Source organism: Plutella xylostella, chromosome 27, assembly GCF_932276165.1.
Source record: "Plutella xylostella chromosome 27, ilPluXylo3.1, whole genome shotgun sequence".
Classification (NCBI taxonomy): Eukaryota; Metazoa; Arthropoda; class Insecta; order Lepidoptera; family Plutellidae; genus Plutella; species Plutella xylostella.
Genome location: NC_064007.1, coordinates 8,103,138 through 8,127,101, shown reverse-complemented (window position 1 = coordinate 8,127,101; position 23,964 = coordinate 8,103,138). Strand labels below are relative to the sequence as shown.

Genomic DNA, 23,964 nt, shown 5'->3' with positions numbered 1-23,964 from the left:
TGTTTTATGTTTCTATACTTTAAAAAATATAGGAAGGACGCAATGACGTTTGATTGACGGTGACTATAACGGTGTGGTTGGTGGCCTAGTTGACATTAATTTTCTACCTATCTACTACATATTAGAGGGGCTATCATGTAAAACGCCGATACTGTTATTTTTGTAATACCTAATGCCTACTTTGGCTACGTTAGCGATGTAGGTACAGCCTATAGACGTTAACTATTATTACCAATAGAAATGAATTAGAACATTTCAGTTTAAAGCAAAAATATTAATTACCTAACATAATTAAAATTAATATATTTTATATTGGTAGGTATATTTCAAGATCCTGAAACAGTGACCTAAAGTTTCCAAACCCTGCCACAAGAAGGTGTGAGCCGGCACCACCTCAAGAATGCTACAATTTTCCTGAGTTTTCCATTTCTCGTCGACCCTCCCCCCCACTAGGGGACAGGAGGGGAGGGGGAAAAGAATTATACCTCGGTGTTGCTAGCCCGCGCTTCCTTGTTGTTTTAATGAAATTAATTGTTACGTTTTTCAATTTCAATTGATTGTTTCGCAATTGTGAGGTTCAGTTCAGCCGTTAGTAGTATACTGCTGGAAGAAAATCCTTGGCTCTAGGTCCAGAGACTGAAATACACTCAAAAAACGAAAACACATGCATCATACATACAGCAATGAAACAGTTCCAGTGACAATAGCACCAAACGGAAAAGACTAGCTTAATGATGCCGTCTGCAACATTGATTGAATGATTCATTTGGTGGTTTAACTTTTTCATTGCTCGTCAGTGTTATTAATGATTTCGGGTTTTAGATATTTTAACCCGTTTTTTGCCCCGTGCACACATACAGTGGACGGCGAGCTGAGAGCGGAAGGCCTGAGCTGGACGGAGGCCAGAGCGGTTGCTGAGGACAAGACGGCGTGGCGCACTCTCGTGAAGGCCCTCTGTTCCACTGGACTGTGACCTTAGGACAGCAACAATTGTTGGGTCTTCTGGCTACTACATTTTGACTAAATACTAACGAAGTTTCCGGACAAAGAAATAGAGACTTGAACGTAGTTCATTGCTCGCGAGTGTATTTATTCAATAATATTGTAACATTCTTATTGGTGAGATAATCATGGTATTAGGTACATTGGCTTGACGATAACCAAGGTTTCACTCCAAAGAGCGACGTAGCCTCTTCATGATGCACAAATGAACACTACTCGCTCACATCCTCACCTCAGTATAAAATTAAAGCTAGTTACACGACACAAACGATTTTACTAATTCAGGCTAACACGCTTTAGATCAGCCAGAATTGGCCCCCGAGCACATTAATAAACCTGGCGTGTTTACGACGAAAACTACCAAACTTTTACGTGTAAAATTAAACAATAATCTACCATTCTACCATCGCCCTGGCAACACCACAATGTCCGCGTCTTCGCGCCACTCTCCGCGAAAAACAAATCTCTTGTGTTGGTAAGAAATATAAAAATTTACAAGAGAAAAGCCTATGTCCAATTCCGGCTGTTCGTTACAAAAGCTACCTTATCCTTTTAAACGCTAGATTGAAACTTCGTAGACTTGCTATGGAGTTACATCATTTCGCTCGCAATCACAACTTTGACAAAAATGTTTTCATCCCCTGTATTCTGCAAGCTAAAACCGCCTTTATCCCCCCAGATTTAAAACCCGCTCGAATTTTTCAGTGAGGCTGTTAAGCCGTTTTCAGCCGCATCCGGCTATATACAGAGTGTCCTAAGACTGTGTTAGAGTTTTCAAAGTGTTTGTGAGTGCCACCCCACTTCTTTGCTGTGTTAATTTACATTTTAAATTGCACTTACATAGCGACCGGCGAGTCTCCCGGTTTTGCACCCTGTATTATGTAGAGTTTCGGAACGACCTGTATATAGCTGTATAAGAGTATGTATAAGAGACTAGCTGTCTGTTGTTAAGAGCTTTTGGTGATTGATGAAATTATGGAGTCTTTGTGAGGAAACGTTTAGGTTTTATGGACGGGGAAAAAGGAATATTTTTGGAATCGCTCGCGAAGCATTTTATAGTACTTAACATTGATTAATTAGGTGGGTAAGTTACAGGATACTTGCGTAGCAGCACAGGACATTAACTCGTCATCGTCACTGTTGGGTATGAGCTAGCCGTTTTCTGGCTGATTGAGATATGTGCCATCGGTAAAATCTATGCTGTCCTGATTTTTAAACAATATCTCCTGGGCAATTAACTAAAATGGAGGGTCACAAGTCACAAAAGAATCGTCTCGACAAATAATACCCCACCTTCTACCACTGAGCTCTTAATTTGAATTAGTTCGGTTAAAATATTTGAGACCTTTCTCATTGGTACATAGGGACAATGGTTGTTAGATTAAGGCCTTGTTTCACAATGTCTGGTTAGTGGCTACCTGTGAGATAAAATACAGGCTGTCACTCTCTGTTATTATTTTTTGATAGTGACAGCATGTATTTTATCCCACAACCAGACGTTTTTTCAAATCTGTCAACAATTCCACATTTTCACAGACGACCGAATGGCGTAGTGGTTAGTGACCCTGACTACTGAGCCGATGGTCCCGGGTTCGATTCCCGGCTGGGGCAGATATTTGTTTAAACACAGATATTTGTTCTCGGGTCTTGGATGTGCCCGTAAAATGGCAATAGGCCCGCCCCCTATTACATTGGGACTAACATAACACTCTGGCGAAAAGTGGGTGCAGCAATGCACCTCTGCCTACCCCACAAGGGAGTACATTAGTACAAGGCGTGAGTGCGTGTGTTTTTAATTCCACATTTTTATTTTATCTTTCATAATTTTACTTCTCAGTCAAAACAAAAGTCAACATTCATATTTTCAAGCCTCGAATTCACTAGGGCACAAGTTCTGAGACTGTTACAGAACATCTACGGTGCGTGTTCTCAGAACATTTTGGTAACATGTCGTGATACATGTTGCTTGTCCACACCAGCAGTCTCCGCCGACATGTCGCCCGAGAAAGTCGTGGCAGTTAGTGCTGCGTGCTAGAAGTCGCGCACTCGTCCACACTCTGCAACAGCGGTCGCTAGACAGATGTCGCAGGAAGTTCTGTCTCGCAAGCCAAAACACGGAACCTGTTCTGCGACACGTAGATGTCGCTGTACAGTCGCGTGCGACGTCGCAGGAGGGTGATTCGTGTCACAAAAAACAACTTCGTTTTCATCTCGTTTTCAGATTTTTACGAACGAGCTATGAAATTGCGATTCACATGGCACTAAAAACAAGCTACATAGTAAGATCGTTTCGAGATCGCAAAATGAATGAACGGAATGGAGAATGACGCGATTCATGTCATTTTTGTTGAACTTTTTGATATCGCTTATCTGTCATATTTTGACGTTTTAGCGATTTTAAACTTTCGAAGAAAAGGGTGAAATTGTTAGATCGTTTTCAGAAAATACTGCTAAAAGTGAAATTGACCTTGTACGCATCTCTCCAAGATCATCAAGCCATTTTTCAGCCGGACAGCCGTCCCTACGAGATACGTTTCCATCTTTACCGAATTCGTAATTTTCCTTTATAGTAAGCTTGTATTAGTGATATTTATTTGATTGGTGTGGGTTTTGGCCTGAGGCCCTCGCAGAATGAGGAAGAATATTTTAACCGAAAGCATACACATTCCCTCAGTGTGCAAATTGTAAGTTAATGAATTAAACACATTGTAATGCATGTATATTTTATTTATTGATAGAACTAATAAATTCTATGAATTATCACAAATACTAAAAAAATATAGGTAGTAATTAGGTCCCTTTACCACTTAATAAAGCTACAGATAATGGCAATTATACAATATTTTGTTAACAATTATTAAACTATTATTGTATATAGGAACTTAGGTAATCAGTAATCACAGGTGCTCCTCTGTTTGAATTGACGCATGAAGAAGAGGAAGAAGAGAGGCGTGAGGTCGCCGCTAAAATCTGTGGATTTTCAATTTATAGTTAAAACATATACCTACAAAAATATTTTGTACTTATTCCGATATAAATTATGTATACGTATTATTTTACTTTAAGTCTGGTCTTGATTGTCCCTTTCACTAGCCTAGAAAAGACAAAATGAAAAGTTCAGTATGATATTGTTCTAAAAAATTACAGACAGATACTAAACAAAACTACGCTGTAACATAAATATTCAACACCAGTTTTCCTAAGACATTATTGGGGTAACAATGAAGTTAAATTCTATTCTATTATTTAGCCAAACATTTAGGAATAACCTACCTTTTTCCATATGAGGAACCCCTCCTCAAGAAGCCTCTCATTGACTGCAGCCTGTTTGTTCATTACTTCAGCTAATCAGCTATCATTGTGAGGGCTGAAGCCGTGGCCCTCTCACAACGCAGTTGCTCCTTCTGCTACTCAAGCACATCGGCTGCTGCTTGTGTTTCTAAAACAATTCAAAACAGAAATTGGATACATCGTAAATTACAATACTTTCTTGACTACAACCGGTAACATTTATATTTAAAAAAAAATAGGTTAATACATTGATACTTACATGTCTCAGTCGTATTTCTCTAAGTAAGTTAAACTTCCTTTCTTCTTATTTTCCAAAAAAACTACGTTGACACGAAAATGAGCAAAGAAAATCAATGTTTTTATGGAGAAAACATGGCGGCTGTCAAAAGTGCCACAGGTTATGAATTTCTTCAACGTTGAATTAAAAAGCTGTTTCTTGATACTTGCTATCGACACTAATTCCAACAAAATATATTGTAGGAACAAAATTATTTAAAACAATTAGTGGTAGTATTTATAATTTTTGCATGGCAATTAAAAAAAATATAGTTTCATTCATTTCACTCAAGCCATCCAAATACGAACTAGCGATATGAAAACGAGATCAAAGTATGTGTGCTATGAATCGCGTTTTTAAACATTGCGGATTTCATCTCGTAACTCGTTCGTATCGCTTTACAAATATTTCGGTTGAGATGTGAATCGCGCCCCTGAACAGAGCGCGACGTCGCGGCGACACGTAGACGACATGTGCCTAGACAGGTTCTGCGACAATTTGTCGCCTAGTGAATACGAGGCTTCAAACTACAAACATCACAATATGGCGACAACTATCGCGTTTACTATCAAATTATGAGAATACATTTTAAATTAGCTGTAAATTACAGGGTGTTTCGTCACTTGTACAAATAGGCTGGTTAACACCTTATTAGTGGCGAGTGAAGGCGTTATAACAGGGTTATAATTGTACGGTTCGGTAAAAAAGTTAAATAGTCGTCCTATGTCGGGTTGTGTAGATTTTAATAAGGGTATTTTTTATTCCGGCGGAAAGGGGGGTGTTATAAGTTTAACGTGACTGTGTGTGTGTGTGTGTTTTGGTTGCGTAGCTCCCAAACGGCTGAACCCACATTCATGTTCTGTGTGTTCTTAGCAATTTTATCAAAATCGATATACCTACAGCCTTGGATAAAACCGCAAACATGGCTGGCCTCAAGATCAGTAGAAAAAAGACAGAAGAAATGCGCGTGTGCAGCGATAACAACCCACCGCTCCTATTGGAAAACCACCGCATCACCCAGGCTACCGATTTCTGCTATCTTGGAAGCATCATCACCCCGAACAGGGAGGAACAGAACGGGATGTCGAAAGTCGCATCAACAAAGCAAGGGGAGCCTTCTCGCAGCTAAAAAGCCTATGGAGGTCGCCCAACATATCTCGTACCACGAAAATCCGCATCTTCAACACAAATGTGAAGACTGTGCTCCTATACGGATGCGAGACGTGGAAGGTCACTAAGAGCATATCACACAAACTCCAGGTCTTCGTCAACAACTGTCTACGATGGTTCGTACACACGTAGACACTGGCCGGACACCATCACCAATGTCGAGCTATGGAAGGTTACAAACCAAAAGCCTATAGACATAGACATCCAAGAGCGGAAATGGCGATGGCTGGGCCACACACTGCGAAGACCTGATGACCATATCCCGAAAGTGGCCCTACAATGGAAACCCCAGGGCGGTTCAAGGCGACCCGGTCGACCAGCTCATACTTGGAAGCGGTCCATATACAGCGAGGCCCAAGAGAAAGGCACACGACATAGAAGGATGGAAGCGCCTGGTGTCAGCCCCAGACTCCTCGGAGGAGTAAAGGGATTAAAGAAGAAGAAGAAGATATACCTACCTACTGCTGAGTTTTAGCAGTCATAGGTATTTGACCCAGATTTGTAGATCTTTTTATTAGAAATAGGAATAAGGTCTTAATAATGAAAATATATTATAGTTTTCCGAAGTATTTGAGTACTTATAGGTATAGTATAACAAATATATTATCTTAGTTACATGGGCTTAAATCAACCCTAAAATAACATCATTAAATAAATAAATTTCGATAGTAATTATCTACCAAGTATAACATGTATTTTACAACTTTTGACAAAAATAAAGTGTAACATCTTGTGCCATCATCACTTAAAGAAATCCCGAATTCCGAAAAAACTACCCCAAAAAAGTAAATCAAACGCCGACATCTGTATATTTCCATAAATATTTAACTAAATGAAAGTTATGTTACGGATAACTCTATAACTTCCACTATTTTAGGGGACTACTCCACTCCAATCCAATGTTCAAACATTTGGCTTTACAATACAATTTAATACACTCACGAGCAATGAAAAAGTTCCAGTGACAATAGCACAAAATCACTCCTAAACTGAAAAAATAGCTAAATTACGCCGTCTGTAAAGTACATTTAACAGCGCACCAGAATATTACCAAATAAGTGCCAATTTCTCCATAGTCGGTTAGAGCATAACCAGGGTGTAGTGGTTGACTTTTGACACATACGTAGGTGGTCTGAAAAGTTTCCGACCTCAACGTGAAGATGGCAACACACATCAATTAAAGTCAGGGAATGTAACTGTGCATCTTTTGACAGCAACACTTCAAAGTTTCAGCCATTTTTGACGCGTGGTTTTTATTTTACAGTCGTTTGAGTGAGTCGATGCGAGCATTTCTGTGAAAATTGAAAAAATCGAGTATCGAGCTGACTAAAAATATTGGTTTTTGAAAGGGAATACCCCTATGCAAATCAAAGATGAGTTAGATTCTGTGTACGGGGACTCTTCACCGCCATTTACCACTGTAAAATTTTGGGCAGCCGAATTTAAACGTGGCCGTAAGAGCTTCGGAGATGATGAACGTTCGCGACGTCCAAAAACTGTAACTACTGACGATAACAACGCTAAAGTTCACCAAATGGTGTTAGACGACCGCCGAATTAAAGTGAGAGAGATAGCAGAGGCAATGAAAATGTCCAGAAAACGTGTTTATCACATATTAAATCAAGATTTAGGCATGAGAAGGCTGTCCGCGCGTTGGCTGCCGCGTTTGCTAACGTCAGACCAACGACGTGTTCGAATGAACATTTCCAATGCTCTGTTGGCGCAGTTTAGGCGCAATAAATCCGTGTTTTGGCGCCGCCTAATTACTGTTTTACAGGCTATGTAGAAGAATAAAAATAAATTTTAAGAAAAAAAATCTTGTATCTATGTTAGGTCGGAAACTTTTCAGACCACCCACGTATGTCATGAATTTTATATGGAGATGACGTTTAATTTATAAATCGATCCCTGTCGGTTAGATAACCGACTATGGAGAAATTAGCACTAAATCCGTTAATATTTTTATCAAATTTTAATGTTTAAAAAAATTTGGGTCATTTTTGGTGTCCGCATTTTGTAAGTGGAACTTTTTCATTGCTCGTGAGTATAGTGTCGACTGGAATGGCCCGTCGCAGTGACATGTGCTGACGTCATCGCGGCTACATGTCGCCCACTGTCGTCGGCGACAGGAAACAACATTTAATATTCAATAACATAACAACAATAAATAAAACTTCGACACCTTTTCGGGGTGGCAAAGAATAAGCATTAGAGATTTTCTGTTGAGTGTAGACGTGACATTTACAAAAGCTAACTTTGGGTATATTTTAGTACTACGTGTGCGTAAATTTTAAAAAACCTAAGTATAATAATTATAACAAACTTTTGTGAGTCAAAATATTATAACTTAATAAAACGTGACAGTTATGTCTTTTATCACCAAATTCTTCCCCCGTATCATAAAATAATATTATGATACGGGATAGTTTTGGTTTAAACCCAGCTTTACACTACTAATTTCTATGAAATCTCTGGACTATAACCGGTTCTAAACCGGAACTATCTTTAGCATACGCTTTATAAAAGCGGCATACCATTTTTCTCACTCCCAAAATACACTATATCTACCTCCCGTCCTATCTATAACTTACTCTATGCTACCACCGTAGCCCAGTGTAGACCCAACATGCCATATGTTGTCGAGGTGAAAATTATACGCGTCGCAACCACCCACCTGTTGTGTTTTTAGGTCACGCATGTCGCGTCTGCTTGACCGTCGACTACTCTTTGTTCCCTTTTTGAATTCCGAATGTGACAGTTGATTTTGTTTTTACCCGCTCCGCATTGGTCGTCGATTTGTTGATATTGTTTTGTTTTCTGACCTGCCTGTTCTGTTAAAAACTTTGTTAAATAAACTGTATTTGTATTAGGGCTGATTTTCAATGGTCAGATAAACGTTATCTTAGGAATAAAATTGTTGCTGACACTGTCTAATACATATATCCAGATGTGACAGCATTAGAATTATTCCTCAGATAACGTATATCTGCCCATTGAAAAATCAGCCCTTAGAACAAAAACAAAAACTATTCTAAAAAACCGGCCAAGTGCGAGTCGGGCTCGCGCACAAAGGGTTCCGTAGCAGCAAAATTACAGTTAAATCAACCTATCTCAAAAACTATAAGAGATACTTTGATCAAACCAAAAATCGTTGAAAGAGTTAATTAGCATGCATCACCTCTATTTTTTTTAGAATTTTATACCCCGTAGTTATAAAAATAGAGGGGGGGGACATACTTTTTACGACTTTGAGAGCTGATATCTCAAAAACCGTTCACTTTAAGAAAAATGTTTTTTAGAAAACTTTATATCATTTTAAAAGACCTTTCCATTGATACCCCACACGGGTATGTGCATCGAAAAAAAAAATTTCATCCCTCAGTTACATGTATGGGGGGCCCCACCCCCAATTCTTTTTTTTACTATTTAGTGTCATATTTTTGTAGCGGTTCATACAACACATATTCCCATCAAATTTCATCACTGTAGTACTAATAGTTTCCGAGTAAATCGGCTGTGACAGACGGACAGACGGACAGACGGACAGACGGACAGACGGACAGACGGACATGACGAAACTATAAGGGTTCCGTTTTTGCCATTTTGGCTACGGAACCCTAAAAACCTACTTAGCCTTTTGCATTCCTGAGTCGCGATATCGCACGATAAACAATATTTTTTTATTGTGTCTGATTTCATGTGATTCAAGCAGTTAGTATAATAAATGACTCCTAAGGTATGGTTAGGTTAAGGTAAGGAAAGGAAAGGCCCTCTGTACCACTGGGGTATCTTTAGGACAGCAACAAGGTATGGTTTTGGTAACAACGTAAATTTAGACTATGGACACTATGGTAGGAAATTTCATCATCACCTAAAATTCAAAGACCCAGCTAGCTTTAAAAGACCCCAAAGGTGACAAATCACGCGCGTACCAGAGTTTAAAGTTTATACACGTAAGTGTATTTATTAATTCCGCAACACACTTATAAATTAAACAAATAGCTGTAAAACCACCGCACTAAATCCACCAACTCGCATGTAAAACCGCGAGCTTTTTCCCCAAAACAACGCCGCGCACTTATTAAGGAACGTGCACACTAGGTAGTGATTTACGATCCGGTCGCGATCCGGTTCGCCGGAGCTCGGCGCGGATATCCGAACCTGCTCTGCGGGCCGGATAGGATGTGTCTTGCATTAGAGGCGGCGTACACCCGGCGGCACAACTGGGACAGCCCGAAGCCAAAATTAAATAACATTTACGAAATGAAGTGTTTAATCCTGAAATTGAGGAATCAATAGGTCTTAGACTTCAATATTTATAGTTTTTTCGGGAAAATTTACTAAAGTATATCATAATCAAGGCTAGCTTAACTTGACTTATCAGTTATGAAACTCGCTAGTTATGTATAGTTTGACGACGTCGATGATAGCATCGATTAATGTCACATAAAACACAATACAACACCACTCCATCCACTGTTGGCCTCCACCAGAGCTAAAGCTACCGTAGCACCAGGGCACATTATAAATTAAAAAGATGTCAGATCCATACAAGTTACGTCAGATTTGACAAGCGGACGACGCGGCTTAAGGATTGTTTATTACTAATATTCGGTGGTGGTAACACCACTGTATACAACAATTTCAAGCCTAAAACCATAATTATTCTTACTACTTATTGCAGTCGCTAGTCGTGCCGCCGTCTGCGCCGCATATTTCGGAAGTGTGCAATAATTCGCTCGTGTTTTCGCGAATTCTTCGTCGCACCGCCGCCGCCGCCGCCGCCGCGCGTGCCACCGCGCCGATAGCGAAAGAGTTAACACCGGATGCTCGTAACTTGGTCGTCGCCTATGGATTGTTTCAGCCACGTGAGTGGCACGGAATAGAAGTAAAGTTTGTTTAGTCGCGATGTTTTCCGTCACCTTAATAGCCCTTTTCGGAATGTCTATCGGTTTTGAATGAAAGGACGAGATATTACACGTTACGCAAACAAGGCTCTATTAAAATATTTATAAATCTAATACCTAATATGAAAACCAATACAGAAATACTTAATAACTTATAAACCTGTATAAGGTACCTGTAAAACGAAAAAGTTTTGGATAAGCAGGTAGGTACTATATATTTTTAATTGGGATAGTTCTTGAGCAAACAAAGTTTAACTTTCTAAATGATATCCGTTTTTTATTTAAACAGATGGTCCAAATAGACCTATCTTGTAACAAAAAACACAATTGATTGTATTCGATTTACAAAATCACGCATCAAACCTTTTTTTTATCAATCTGTCATGTCATCGGTATGGTTAAGGTCAATAGAATGTTTCTTTTTATTTCGATACTTAAAATCAATAAACCGATAAGGCGTGACTAAGGAGGTGGATCCAAGGAGTTTATTGTGAAGGAGCCATATGTCGTACTGGCCACTAGGAATAAAAAAGTGAAAGTTTTGCTTTTGGTTTCGGTAACTGCTGTTTAAGAAAATATTTGAAAGGGATCGACTTTTTGTCAAAGCACCTACCCTGTGTGATGCAAGGCATTTTTTTATAATTATCACAGAGACATAGACAGAATATATCATACACATTCAAGCATCCATATTTTTTGTCGGGTATTAAAGAAAAATATACTTTTACATATAGTTTAATAACATATCAAATAGTTACTGTTCCTGTTTTATTTAAGTCTTATCCATGATATTTTATAAATTATAAGTTAATAATTCATTTTGTGGTTTTTTCTATTATATAAAGGACAATGTCCATTTGTCCGTAATATGGCCTATTGTTGTCTTTTTACATTGAATAAAAATCGATAGAGAACTATTATTGTTGTAGTTTTTGCAGCGGTCAATTCCATGATAGGGTGACCATACGTCGTACGTTGGGATTATTCTGTGTACGGCCGGTCTCTACACTATTATATTTATAGACTATTACAGCAATAGTAACTATTATACCATCAATAAACTGGCTAACTAATCTAGAAATTATGTTTGGCTAAAAGATATAGCTTGTTGGCAAAAAAACCCGCCTTTGTATACCTTCATATTTCTTACTTTATTTCTTGTAACTGTGTTTCTTATACAACAAAGTGTGTAAGTATATACAATTAATTAAATTATAAAATCAAATTACTACCTACCTACTTTTCAAAAAAAATTTATCAACAAAAAAAAAAAAATCCACCCGACTACGATTTAACCCGTATCCCGACATACTCAAAAGCCATATGCACCACTCAACCCACCGTTCCGGTGTCCGGTAAAAACCGGTTGCGACCGTCGACTGACCCTTTCTTACGACGCGCCATTGTAAGGGTGAAAGGTCGCAAGGCAGATGTTCGGAATTCAAAAATTCAAACTGTTCTATTGTAGACGCCACCCCTTCCGCCGTGTCTATGGTCATCGTCTTTCCGGTTTTAAGTGACCATGACTTTTTAGGGTTGACACGTCTAGATTAATTGCATGCAGATTTTAAAGTGAATACTGGAATAGTGATTCGTTTATTTCGATTCAATAACTTGAAATGAAAACAGATATTTCTAAAATTAAATGAGATAGAGTTCATAAGTAGATATAAATATTAATATTATTAGCATGTCCGTTTCACAAACATAAGCAGACCAAAGCAGCACAAAAGTGTAGTCTTTTGTTTCTTGACAAAATCTACACCTGTATAAAATCTTTTACAACTGCTTACAATGCGATCAGGCCAACTATTTTTGTGACAAAGACTATCACGGCAAGCCTTATTACAGGCAAGCATGCTAATCAAGGATGGCACGGGGCGCGGGGGTCGCATGAATATATAAAATAATCGATAAAAAGCCTTTGTGTCGCCGCGATTGACTTTTATAGACGGGTGGCGTGAGGAGCTCAACGTACAATTTGCAACAAAGATGGTAATAGGTAGATAATATAACCCAAAGGTTGTCTGAAAGAGATTGCTTTTTTGCGATAAGGCCGCATATTGTGCTTAATCTTACTTTGTTACGTATTTTAAGTTGTGTGTTTTTCAACAGAGTTAGGTACATTGCATTGTATTTTTTTTCCAGAATCAGTAATTAGGTGGAAATAATATTTCTTCTTAGGGTATGGTAAGGTAGAAATAATATTCTGTTTCTAAGGTAGCATTCGGCGTGTCGGTCGCCCCCCAACCCGTTGGTCTGATGATCTGCGGAAGGTAGCGGGAAGCCGCTGGATGCAGATGGCGGGTGACCGTTTGGGGTGGCGATCGTTAGGAGAGGCCTATGTCCAACAGTGGACTACAGAAGGCTGAGAGAGAGAAGGTGGCATTTCTGGACTCTAGTAGGTAGGTTAGAAATATAAAGGTTATTACTTACCCTATCTTTTCCCCAAAATGTCAATGAATTTGTAGAAGGCCATAAGTTCTGCTATGTTTGAAAAGAACATTGCAGTTGTTAAAACTTGTTAACAAGTCTTTTTTCGTCACATTTACTTTCCATACCTATCGAAACAAAACATACACAAAACAATGCCATATTAGCAAATACACCGTCTTCTATGTAGCCCCACCCACTTTCAGTTACTACCTACAATTTTATTACTAACTAGCAATTTCATAAATGCAGGAAAAATGAATTCTGTAAGAAGTCTGCCTTGTCATAGCATGGGTGGACTTAATATCACCACGAGGAGACCTAATGACAGGCTTGTGAATGCCGGGGCGTGGCGACTATAAATTGTTTAATGCTACAGCAATACCTAGGTATTCACCTTATTTAGCCACTTAGGCAGTCTAGCTGTACCTACCTGCCTAGGTACATGAGTTCGGTCGTGTATGACTGTGTTTACTGTTATGATTATGCTTGAGTGGTCTGTAATTTTTTGTGTCTTTACAATTTTGAAATTAGTTGCATTGTAACTTAGTGGTTATTGAGGAGTAAGGGCCTAGTTCCTAGGCAATTGGCTAAACATACAAATGCATTTAATATATCTACTTATAAGATAGATATCCTTAGGACAGTATGAAAACTTTCGTCAGTTTTCCTTCAGCTGAATTTTAGCGGTAAAACACGTAATCATGATCATGGCATTCAGCCAAACTGCATGCAATATTTTGGCAGATTAAACACAAATTTCACATTATACCCGGAAATTAAAGACTTCAAATATTTATATAGGACAAAGGTTGCGTTAAGATTAACATTTGCAAGTATGAGGTAACAGAACGAAATACAGTACAATAATTTAATTCTTATTGCGTATTATATTGCCTATCCAAAAAGCCGGATGAATAAAATGCATAATTATTTAAAGCTAGTCAGTGACCACCAAAACGGCAGCTGCGTTTTAAAATACGTGACACTTACAAGCGAAAAGGATACGGAAGGGTCAGCAAAACCAGATTGACCAGTCCTTTTGCTATTCATAAAAATAGACAATAACACCGGTCCTAGGACTGACCCTTGGGCAACGCCGGCCGTGTTTTGTCCAAAAACCGGTATTAACTGTTTAATCCAAAGGGGTATCGTTTTTTATTCCATGTCGCGAAATGTCCAACCTGAAGAAGTGGTCAGTAGTGGCTTAGTTGTTGGATTGTTACGTCAGTTTTCAATAACGATCGTGTCCAATGTTTAAGTGTATAACGTGATTAGTGCAATGGTAATTAACTTTAATATCTCAATTTATAAAGCTCTAAACGCTTGTTATTTGAAGTAAAAACCAGTGAAATTTAAGGTACGGATTATTTTTAATTGCATCAACCTTTTTCCTCCAAGTAGGCAGGAGTAAAAACAAAAATCCACTTAAGCACAATTTAAAAAGCCGTTTTTATCGGACTTCCTTCGGGCGTGTCGGAAAAAAAGTGTCCACAATTATCACCTCCCCGTTTTCCTGGCAAATAGAATTAGGCGTGAATTAAATTAGCCCGGGAATTAACAAGGATAATACCCGGTTCTTTCACTTTTTCCTTATTTTCCCGCCTTTTTAACGGTTTTTTGTTGACACGTCCCTCCTCCGCGGTGACGTGGGGAAACCGGCAATTTCGAAAGACAAACGTGGAAAGCGTGTTCTCTTTTTAAATGGGATTCTTAATTCGAATGGCATAAATAGGGCTGTGCTCCGGAGATAAAAATGAGGGTTAGCTTTTGTGCCTTTAAACATAATTTCACGTCATTTTAGAAAAATAAATGCAACTTCAGTGACATATTTTATTCTTTTTATTTTAATACCACCAGTTTTAAATTTCACTAAACATAAACGATACTAAAATCTACAAATCTTTCTATATTGCCTCCAAAACAACTTTCCACTAAACAGAAGCAATTCAAGCCTAAACGATGCCATGAAACGCGGAGGGGATCTTTAAAATGTCAAAAGAAGACGAAAATCCTTCTAAGGGGCGTCCCCCTCCTTAATTACATCTTTTAATGTAATGATCTGGTACATTTTTAGAAGTATGTATATAGGGGATTACGATCAGGGGGTTGCTCCAAGACAGATGGGGTGGTCTTGATTGTTACATGGCTTTTTTGGACTTGCTAATGTCGGATGCGAAGGAAAGTTTTCTAATTCGACGGAGAGGGTGCAGAATAATTATAAAACATTTGGAATGGCCATAGGCATCTTACTTCATCAGTTAAAATTTTAAAAGGAAGATTTTTTCTAATTATAAAATTACATTGACATGTTTTTTATTACAAACACAGCCTGATAAAAAACAGTAGAATATAAAAACGAATGAATGTGTGAGAAGGAAAGTTTATGAAGATTCTCCATGATTGTTTTAACATTATTTTATTTTTTATTTTTATTTTATTTTAAATGGAAAACTTACAGCTATTTTGACAAAAACACTTATTTATAATAGACAACAGAGAGCCAATTACAAGTTTTCACTAGTACACAATAAAATACAATATAAATTTGTCTTGGAGTTACACATACATACACACAAAGAAACAGACCAATATAAGAATACATACCTACATCTAAAATTAAATTAAGTTATATAATTTAAAAAACTAAGAGAATGCTTTGTAGTTAACTTAACCTTAACATTGTGATATATCCTCTACCATAACCGTTGCCACTAAGCCAGTGATGCCACGAAATTACGAACGAATGCCGCCCTAACAGCCTCGAAACTGCTGTGAAAGATATCGATATCGTTGGACTCGCACAACCTATTGACCATGATACTAGCCCTTACTACAAAGGAGTTCTGCCTGTAGTTCGTACTGCATTGAAGCACATGCAAGATGTCTTTTTTACGCGTCAATCTCTCTGGAACTCTAAGTTTAATGAGCTGCAACAACTGGGGGCAGTCTATTTCACCTCTGGCGACCTTAAGCACAAAAATAGCGTCTGCCACAGATCGCCGAAGTTCAAGAGGTAAAAGGTGAAATCGCTCGCACCGGTGCTCATAGGGCCTATAGGGGACCTTAAACTTGAAACCGAGATACCGTGTAAATTTTCTCTGGATCCGCTCTATTCTGTTGATGCAAACTGCATATCGAGGGTTCCAGACCTGACTGGCATATTCCAGGTGACTCCGCACGTAAGCACAGAAGAGCAACTTCACCGTTTTCATACTCTTGAATGGCTTAGACGATCGCATAACAAAGCCAAGTGCCTTACATGCTTTACCTACCACACTATCAATGTGCTCGTCAAAAGTTAACCTGCTGTCCAAAATTACGCCAAGGTCACGGGTTGAATAAACCCTCGCTAATTTCTGACTTCGGATTCGGTAGTCAAATTCGTATGGTGACCTTTTCCTACTAAATGAAATCATCAAGCACTTGGATACGTTCAGGTCTAGTTTGTTGACAGCACAATATGCGTCCAATGTAAGTAGATCTTCTTGAAGTGAAGTTGCGTCCGCTGCATTGTTGACAGTTTTGTAGATCTTCATGTCGTCTGCAAATAGAAGATGGGAGGAATTCGCGAAGCAGGAGTCTATGTCACCAATAAAAACGATGAAGAGTAGCGGCCCTAACAGGGATCCCTGAGGCACCCCAGAGGGAATGTCTTTCCAGGTCGAGGTGAACCCGTTAAGGACAACAGCCTGAGAACGATTTGATAAATAGGAGTGAAACCACTTTAGAAGGTTGTCACGTATGCCCTGAATATGTAGTTTTTTCAGAAGTAGAGTATGGTCGATACGGTCGAACGCCTTGCTGTAGTCCGTGTAAATTGCATCAACTTGGTCCCCTCTAGCTAGGTGGTCTGAAATAAAGTCGCTGAATAGCAGCAAGTTTGATACCGTAGACCGACATTTAAGGAAGCCATGCTGAGCAGGACTGAATGTATGCCTAAGTGTGTTATAGAGCTGATTGTAAACCACTCGCTCTAAAATTTTGGACACTAAGCAGAGCTTGGATATTGGTCAATAATTATCAACACATTCTTTAGGGCCCTTTTTGTGGATCGGGGAAATGTAAGCAGATTTCCAAATGGAAGGCATAACTCCCTCGTCAACACAGCGCTTAAATAAAATGGAAAGTGGTATACTGAGTTCCTCGGCACAATTGACGAGGAAGATGGCCGGTAAGGAGTCGGGCCCCGCGGACTTGCTTAGGTCAAGTGATTTAAGTAACTTTTCGATTACTTTTGTGTCAATCTCGATTGATCCAATATCGCAGTTTAAACGATCTGAAACTGTTATCTTCAATCATTCTAAATATAGAAGATAAGAAATCCCGAAATAGAATGGTTCGTGAAATCGACTCGAGTCCGTTACTAATATCTGATAAAAAGTTTTGGGAAAAAATAAAGGTAGGTAATTTTAGAAAACTGGGTAAAATATTTGATTTAGTTTCCATTTCCGTTTTCTCTTTCTACTCGTATTTTTTGCCAAAATGTAAGTTGAATCGTAAGTCATGTCTTTGTGTCACGATATTTGTCTATGGAGCACTTTTAAAGTTATGTGATAGAGTGTCTTAATTAATAAAAACAATCCGTAAAATATCTATTAAATCGATAAAGGAATCGTTGCATCTTAGTATGACTTAAAAATTCGTTACGTAGCATTCACTGCGCGATTCACACAGTACGATTCACTGGTGGCTTAAAAATGTATGAGCCAAATTCTAGATCTTATGTTTACATATATTACCTACTTTGTGACTAATGTAAGTTCATCAAAATTAATGTATTATGGTAACAAAATAATACGATAAAAAAAAGTAAGCACCAATTTACAGAATATTCATTTATTTCATAAATTTTGCACGTAAAACTCACAGTTTCAAATAAGAAACAGCGAAAACTCACTGTGAAAATACCTCGCGAGAAAATGTCCTTTAAACAAAATGAAAGAACCAACAGTCCCCGCATCTTAGTAATTTAAAATAGGGGTTGGACTCATTTATTCCTTCTTCTTTTCCCCTTCTTCCCCCTTGGGGTGTCAGGCCAACCACCAGCATATCCTGACCTCCACCCCCCCGCTTCATTGTATACATTGAAGACCCTTCCGGGGGTGTCCATTGCTGTTACGGAGGTCTTCCTTGACTGGGCCTTGTACCCTTTAAAGAGTCCTATTTCTTTCCCCTAAAAATGTACCCTCTTATTCCGAGGGTGGATTTAGATTGTTGGAAAATTGCTTATTATTATTATTAATGTTCCCTACCTAAGTCTTGTAGGTACGAACGTTTGGTGTGGTTATGTTTTAGAATGGAAACCTTTTTGCCGTCGTTGTTTTGGCCCGTTCTGCGCTTGTTGTTGTCCAACTTTACAAAAACGCTTACTCTAACTTACCTATTAATATAATGAATGAATACTTTGATAATTCCTCTTCTTAACAAAGGTATAACATAACTTTCTAGTAGTAGCACCATCTAGGTCTTTTTCATTCAGCTACTTTTGCCTTTGCTTAGTGTCCACTGTCTAGTGAACTTAGTTCAAAATATTTATAGTTTAGTTTAACATTACCTTTAGATTACATAGGCACCTATATAAACTACTATATAGGTATATAGCTGTTGAGTATATGCTTATTTACGGGTTTGTTTTTAAATAAGTAGGTACCTAGTATGGGAAACCTCTATCAAATGAACTTAAATCGTAGACAAAATACACTCACGGGAAATGAAAAAGTTCCACTCGCAAAATGCCGACACCAAACAATTTTTTTCAGATATTTAATTTAAAATTTTAACAAAATATTACAGTTCTTAGTTGATAATATCCCAATGCTCTGTTAAATGTAGGTACTTCAATGTTACAGGAGGCTTCATTAAGCTAACCTTTTTCGTTTAATAGTAATTTGGTGCTTTTCTCAGTGGAACCTTTTCATTGCCCGTGAGTGTAGTTTTGCAATCAATTACCGTAATAATTAATAAATATAAAAAAGTTAAAGAATACTTTAACAGCAGACATAGGATCGTTTCCAAAGTATGAAATTAGGTATCACCCCTTTAGCATATTTTCTTTTAATTATAACAACGATTTCTAATCAAACATTCTTTCGAATATTTTTCCGAGAAGCATAATTTTCAGTAAAAACATTTCAGCAATATTCTGTATTCTTGTTTTGCGTGATTTTGTATCGTTTGAGATTTAAGTTAAGCGGTCGTGAAGTATTGTGTTTATGTTACTATACTGTTCTCGTGACACACATTCAAAATTACATGAGTATTTTGAAACAAAGCATATTTTCACCGGCTTTTCATTCTGAAAAAAAAAGTTTTACAATTTATGTAAATAAGTGAAAAAAATTATGCTTTCCGAAGTTATCATATGCAAATTCAGACAGACTAAACAAGTTGATTTAAGTATGCAAATGCAAAAAAATGCTGACGTCTTAAAAATAGGTCTTAAGTTTTATCAAAGGTCTTATGACATAAAACTGTCATTATCCATTGGCTTGCTTGCATTGACTTATATATTACTAGCGTAAGGACAGGCCCAACCGCCCTAGAAAATGACACCCTCGCGTTGGCCCTAAAACCTCATAAATCTGTCATAATTTGTATGAGTTTAGGGCCAGCGCGCGGGTGCCATTTTCTTTTGACAAAACGTTCTGACGGGCGTATCCTTCCTTTTGAAATCATTGGCTTGCCTGTATTTTAAATTGTATATATTTTCTAGTAGAAAAAAACAAACGCCATCTCGGTTCTCGGAAAACACTTGGAGAACGCAAATTAATCGTTGGGTGGGACGCCTTAATTGAATCTCGTGGGGCACCCCCGAAAAAGCCCTTTCTTATTTTTCAAGTTGTCTTCTGCCCCCTACAGCCCCCTTGGGGGGTGGTTCTGTTCACGACCGCCGGGTTTGGGCCTGGTCATTTCAATCAAATACACTCACGAGCAATGAAAAAGTCTACAAAATGTCGACACCAAATGTACCCAATATTTTACACATTTAATTTAGAATTTGATTGTTGTTGTTGTTGCAGTCCTATGGCACCCCAGAGGTGCAGAGGGTCTCCACTAACGTCCGCCACTTCCGCCTATCTTCGGCTGTACTTTTGGCCTCACTCCAGCTTAGTCCAGCGGCTCGCAGCTCGTTTTCGACGCTTCGGCGCCATGTTTGGACAGGGCGTCCCCGGGAGCGCTTGCCATTTGGTGGCCTCCAGTCAAAGGCTATAGTTGCGGCATTCGTAGCTCCTCTCCGTACAGTGTGCCCAATCCATCTCCACTTTCGCTTCGCAATTTCCTTGCCGATGGGAGATTGTCGGCACAGCTTCCACAGATCTTCGTTACGTATTGTCTTCGGCCAGAAAACGCGTAGGATCGACCTGAGGGACTTATTGACGAGCACTTGCAGTTTGTTCGTCAGCCCTTTCGTCACTCTCCACGTTTCGCAACCAAAGAGCAATACGGACTTCACGATGGAGTCGAAGAGGGAGATTTTTATCCGCCTTGTGAGCACATTCGAGTCCCAGACAGGTTTGAGCTGGGCAAACGCAGCCTTCGCCTTCTTGATCCTGCTCTCTATATCCTCATCTGCTCCTCCCTGACGGGTCACCGTGCTTCCGAGGACCTTTAGAATTTGATAGTTGGTAATATTTTGATACGCTGTTGAACTAATTAACCAGCCTGTATGTATACGTTGCCTACTGTTACATACTGGTGAAAACTGTGCATTTAAAAAATATTTTTGTGTGCAACAAATACACTACACATTTTATTCCAAATTTTCAATTTCAAACTTCATCATCAGTTATTTAAACTTATTTATGATGCGAAGACCCGATGGCGAATTCAAAACGAAATAACATTTACGAAGCATATTATAGTCTCAAATTCAATTTTAAATTCGAAAATCGTTGTTAAAACAATTTTGAGATAGTTCCACAGAAGTGGATCTTTTATGTTCCATTTATTGAACAACACATACACAGGGTGTACACTTGAAAACGCAACGGTCCAACACCAGTAAGACGATAAATCCGGCCGTCGAGACAGCGGGGTGTCTCAGAAAAACCCTCCGCACGCGGTACGTCATTTGAATACCGCCTTCCAATCTCGAGCGCGTTCCATTTTCAAATTTTTGATTACAAACCGTTTCGTATTTGGAACTTCCGCGCAAATGGCCGCCGCGTCGCCGTTTTCTAGAGTTTCCGGTGTGAAACTTTTGCGTAATCTAGCTATCTGGCCTTTTACGTTTCATACTTTTTTTTTCAAATAAGTAACTACCTACTTGGGTACTTATTTTTTTTACTCGGCGTAAAAATTTTCAATTCTCTGCCGATCGTTATAATATTAGGTACTCTACCACTATTTCACAATAAGGCAAAAGAAAAGAAATACTTTGTTAGTATTTTCTTATTTGTGCAATGTAAAGCTTAGCTAGTCATAATAAAATTTATAATTTGTCAATATTTTACATGGATGACTCTTCCAAAAATAATGTGTCATCAAATTTTTCCTTACACAATGCTTACACATGTGTAGTTAATTAAAACTAATTCCCTTTAATATGACCCAGTAACCGTCCCAAAAAGTTCCACCACACATCCTTGAATCATTCTTCGGCACATATTATGTAAACTTGACCTACGTATGAGTAAAGGTTAAACACCTCTATCAAACACTACAAACAGAGCACCTTATTGCCAGAGAATAAAGACGATACTGCCTATACCAAACATATGTAGGGGTTGACGTATCATGTGCTTCAAAATAAGTTTTGTTTATGTCTAAAATTAGGTGAATAATATTGAAAGTGAAGGCAGCCTTTAATAAGTTTTTCACTTAGATTAGCATTTTCGCAACATAAAATACTATAACATATAAAAAAGGGAAAAAAGAAAAGAACGAATACAAAATCATTGTTTATTCCATCCATTCGGAATTACTTCATGGCATTACTAGTTCAAAAAATAAAAAACAAAATAAGAACGAATCCATAATCATTCCTTCGTTCGAAATTCCGAATTCAAATTTAAATTTGCGCGGCTCTCGCAAGGCGCGCGATCTTGGCCCCCTCTGCGGAAGGTACAAAGCACAATACTTTTATTCTGGAGGGGACAGCCAGCCCCCGCTTTAAAAGAAGCCATCTTGGCATTGGGCACCCCTCCCCCCGCCCCTCCCCACCCCAAGGGAGATCCACTTTTCTCTCCAAGTGTTGTTTTAATACGTCCAAATATCTTATCGCGAATACCTCAGTGGAAGTTCTGATATAATTTTCGTTGGTTATTTTCGTTTGAGGTGCAAAAGTTTAGAGTTTTGTTCCAATGCGAATTGATGTGGCAGCCTCTGAGTTCGCTAATGAGGACCGACGGTACTTATTGAATTTTGAAAGTGTTTTTGTTATAAATTTTGTACCTATTACAAATATACTTGGGTATTTTTATTTTTAACATCTGTCGTTTTTATTTATTATGGGCATTCCCTGGGCATTCTGATTATTCTGCCTTATGGGTTGGTGCTTAAAACGGCAACGCCTCTTTTCTTATTAGAAAAAATAACCTAGTCTGTATTCTTCAATCCAATAGGACACATTCTGATAATTTTTTAGGGTTCCGTAGCCAAAATGGCAAAAACGGAACCCTTATAGTTTCGTCATGTCCGTCTGTCCGTCTGTCCGTCTGTCACAGCCGATTTACTCGGAAACTATAAGTACTACAGTGATGAAATTTGATGGGAATATGTGTTGTATGAACCGCTACAAAAATATGACACTAAATAGTAAAAAAAAGAATTGGGGGTGGGGCCCCCCATACATGTAACTGAGGGATGAAATTTTTTTTTTCGATGTACATACTCGTGTGGGGTATCAATGGAAAGGTCTTTTAAAATGATATAAAGTTTTCCAAAAAACATTTTTCTTAAAGTGAACGGTTTTTGAGATATCAGCTCTCAAAGTCGTAAAAAGTATGTCCCCCCCCCTCTATTTTTATAACTACGGGGTATAAAATTCTAAAAAAAATAGAGGTGATGCATGCTAATTAACTCTTTCAACGATTTTTGGTTTGATCAAAGTATCTCTTATAGTTTTTGAGATAGGTTGATTTAACTGTAATTTTGCTGCTACGGAACCCTTTGTGCGCGAGCCCGACTCGCACTTGGCCGGTTTTTTCTTTGATCAAATTAGCTAGTCTAGTGGGCAGCTCCGTGCGTATATGGCTGGCTACTAGAAATAATTAATAAACACAGTACAGATCTCTTTAATAACCATTTCAGAAATCTTTAAAAATCGAGCTCAATAGCTCTCTTTCTAAACCTATACTTACTACCAAAATCATTGACATATATATTACTCCTTTTGAAATCATTGACCAAAATACTGGCCACTTTTATCTTTCTTCTTTTTCACCTTCCATTTTCGTTCTCCGATCGAGTTCGCTGTTTGAAATACTATCCATAGTTGAGATAGAGCGGCGACGCAGAAGCATTCCACTTTTGTCCACTACGAACCTGGCGGGCTACGCTACAACTTGGTTTAAATCTTTAACTATGATTATGTAACTAAGGGCTTGATTCACATTGTCTAGGTAATAAATGTGGGATAAAAGACATGCTTTCACTATCTAAAACATAATAATTAGAGAGAGTGTGACTGTTTTTTATCCCACTGGTAGCCATTATCCAGATATTGTGATACAGGCCCTAAACCTAATACAAAGTTACATTCCTCTAGAAAAATAATTGAAATGGAGATTATGATAATGTGAGAGATAAACTTTAAGTATACCAATAACAAACAAATAATTAAATAGATTTTCATTCCTGGTCAATGTTAAATTGACTCCATTAAGTAATATCTAAGATACCCACTCAGGACACTTTACACAAGCTTTTTTTGGTTGTGTT

General features: G+C 38.3%; 1 long non-coding RNA gene across 1 annotated transcript; it reads right to left on the bottom strand.

The window, feature by feature from the left end:
* Positions 1-4,333: 4,333 nt before the first annotated feature.
* Positions 4,334-5,001, bottom strand: LOC125490777. Its single transcript, XR_007267910.1, has 2 exons — positions 4,553-5,001; positions 4,334-4,441 (listed from the first exon to the last, which is right to left on the bottom strand). It is a non-coding gene; the product is annotated as an uncharacterized LOC125490777 (long non-coding RNA).
* Between the last annotated feature and the right edge of the window lie 18,963 nt (positions 5,002-23,964).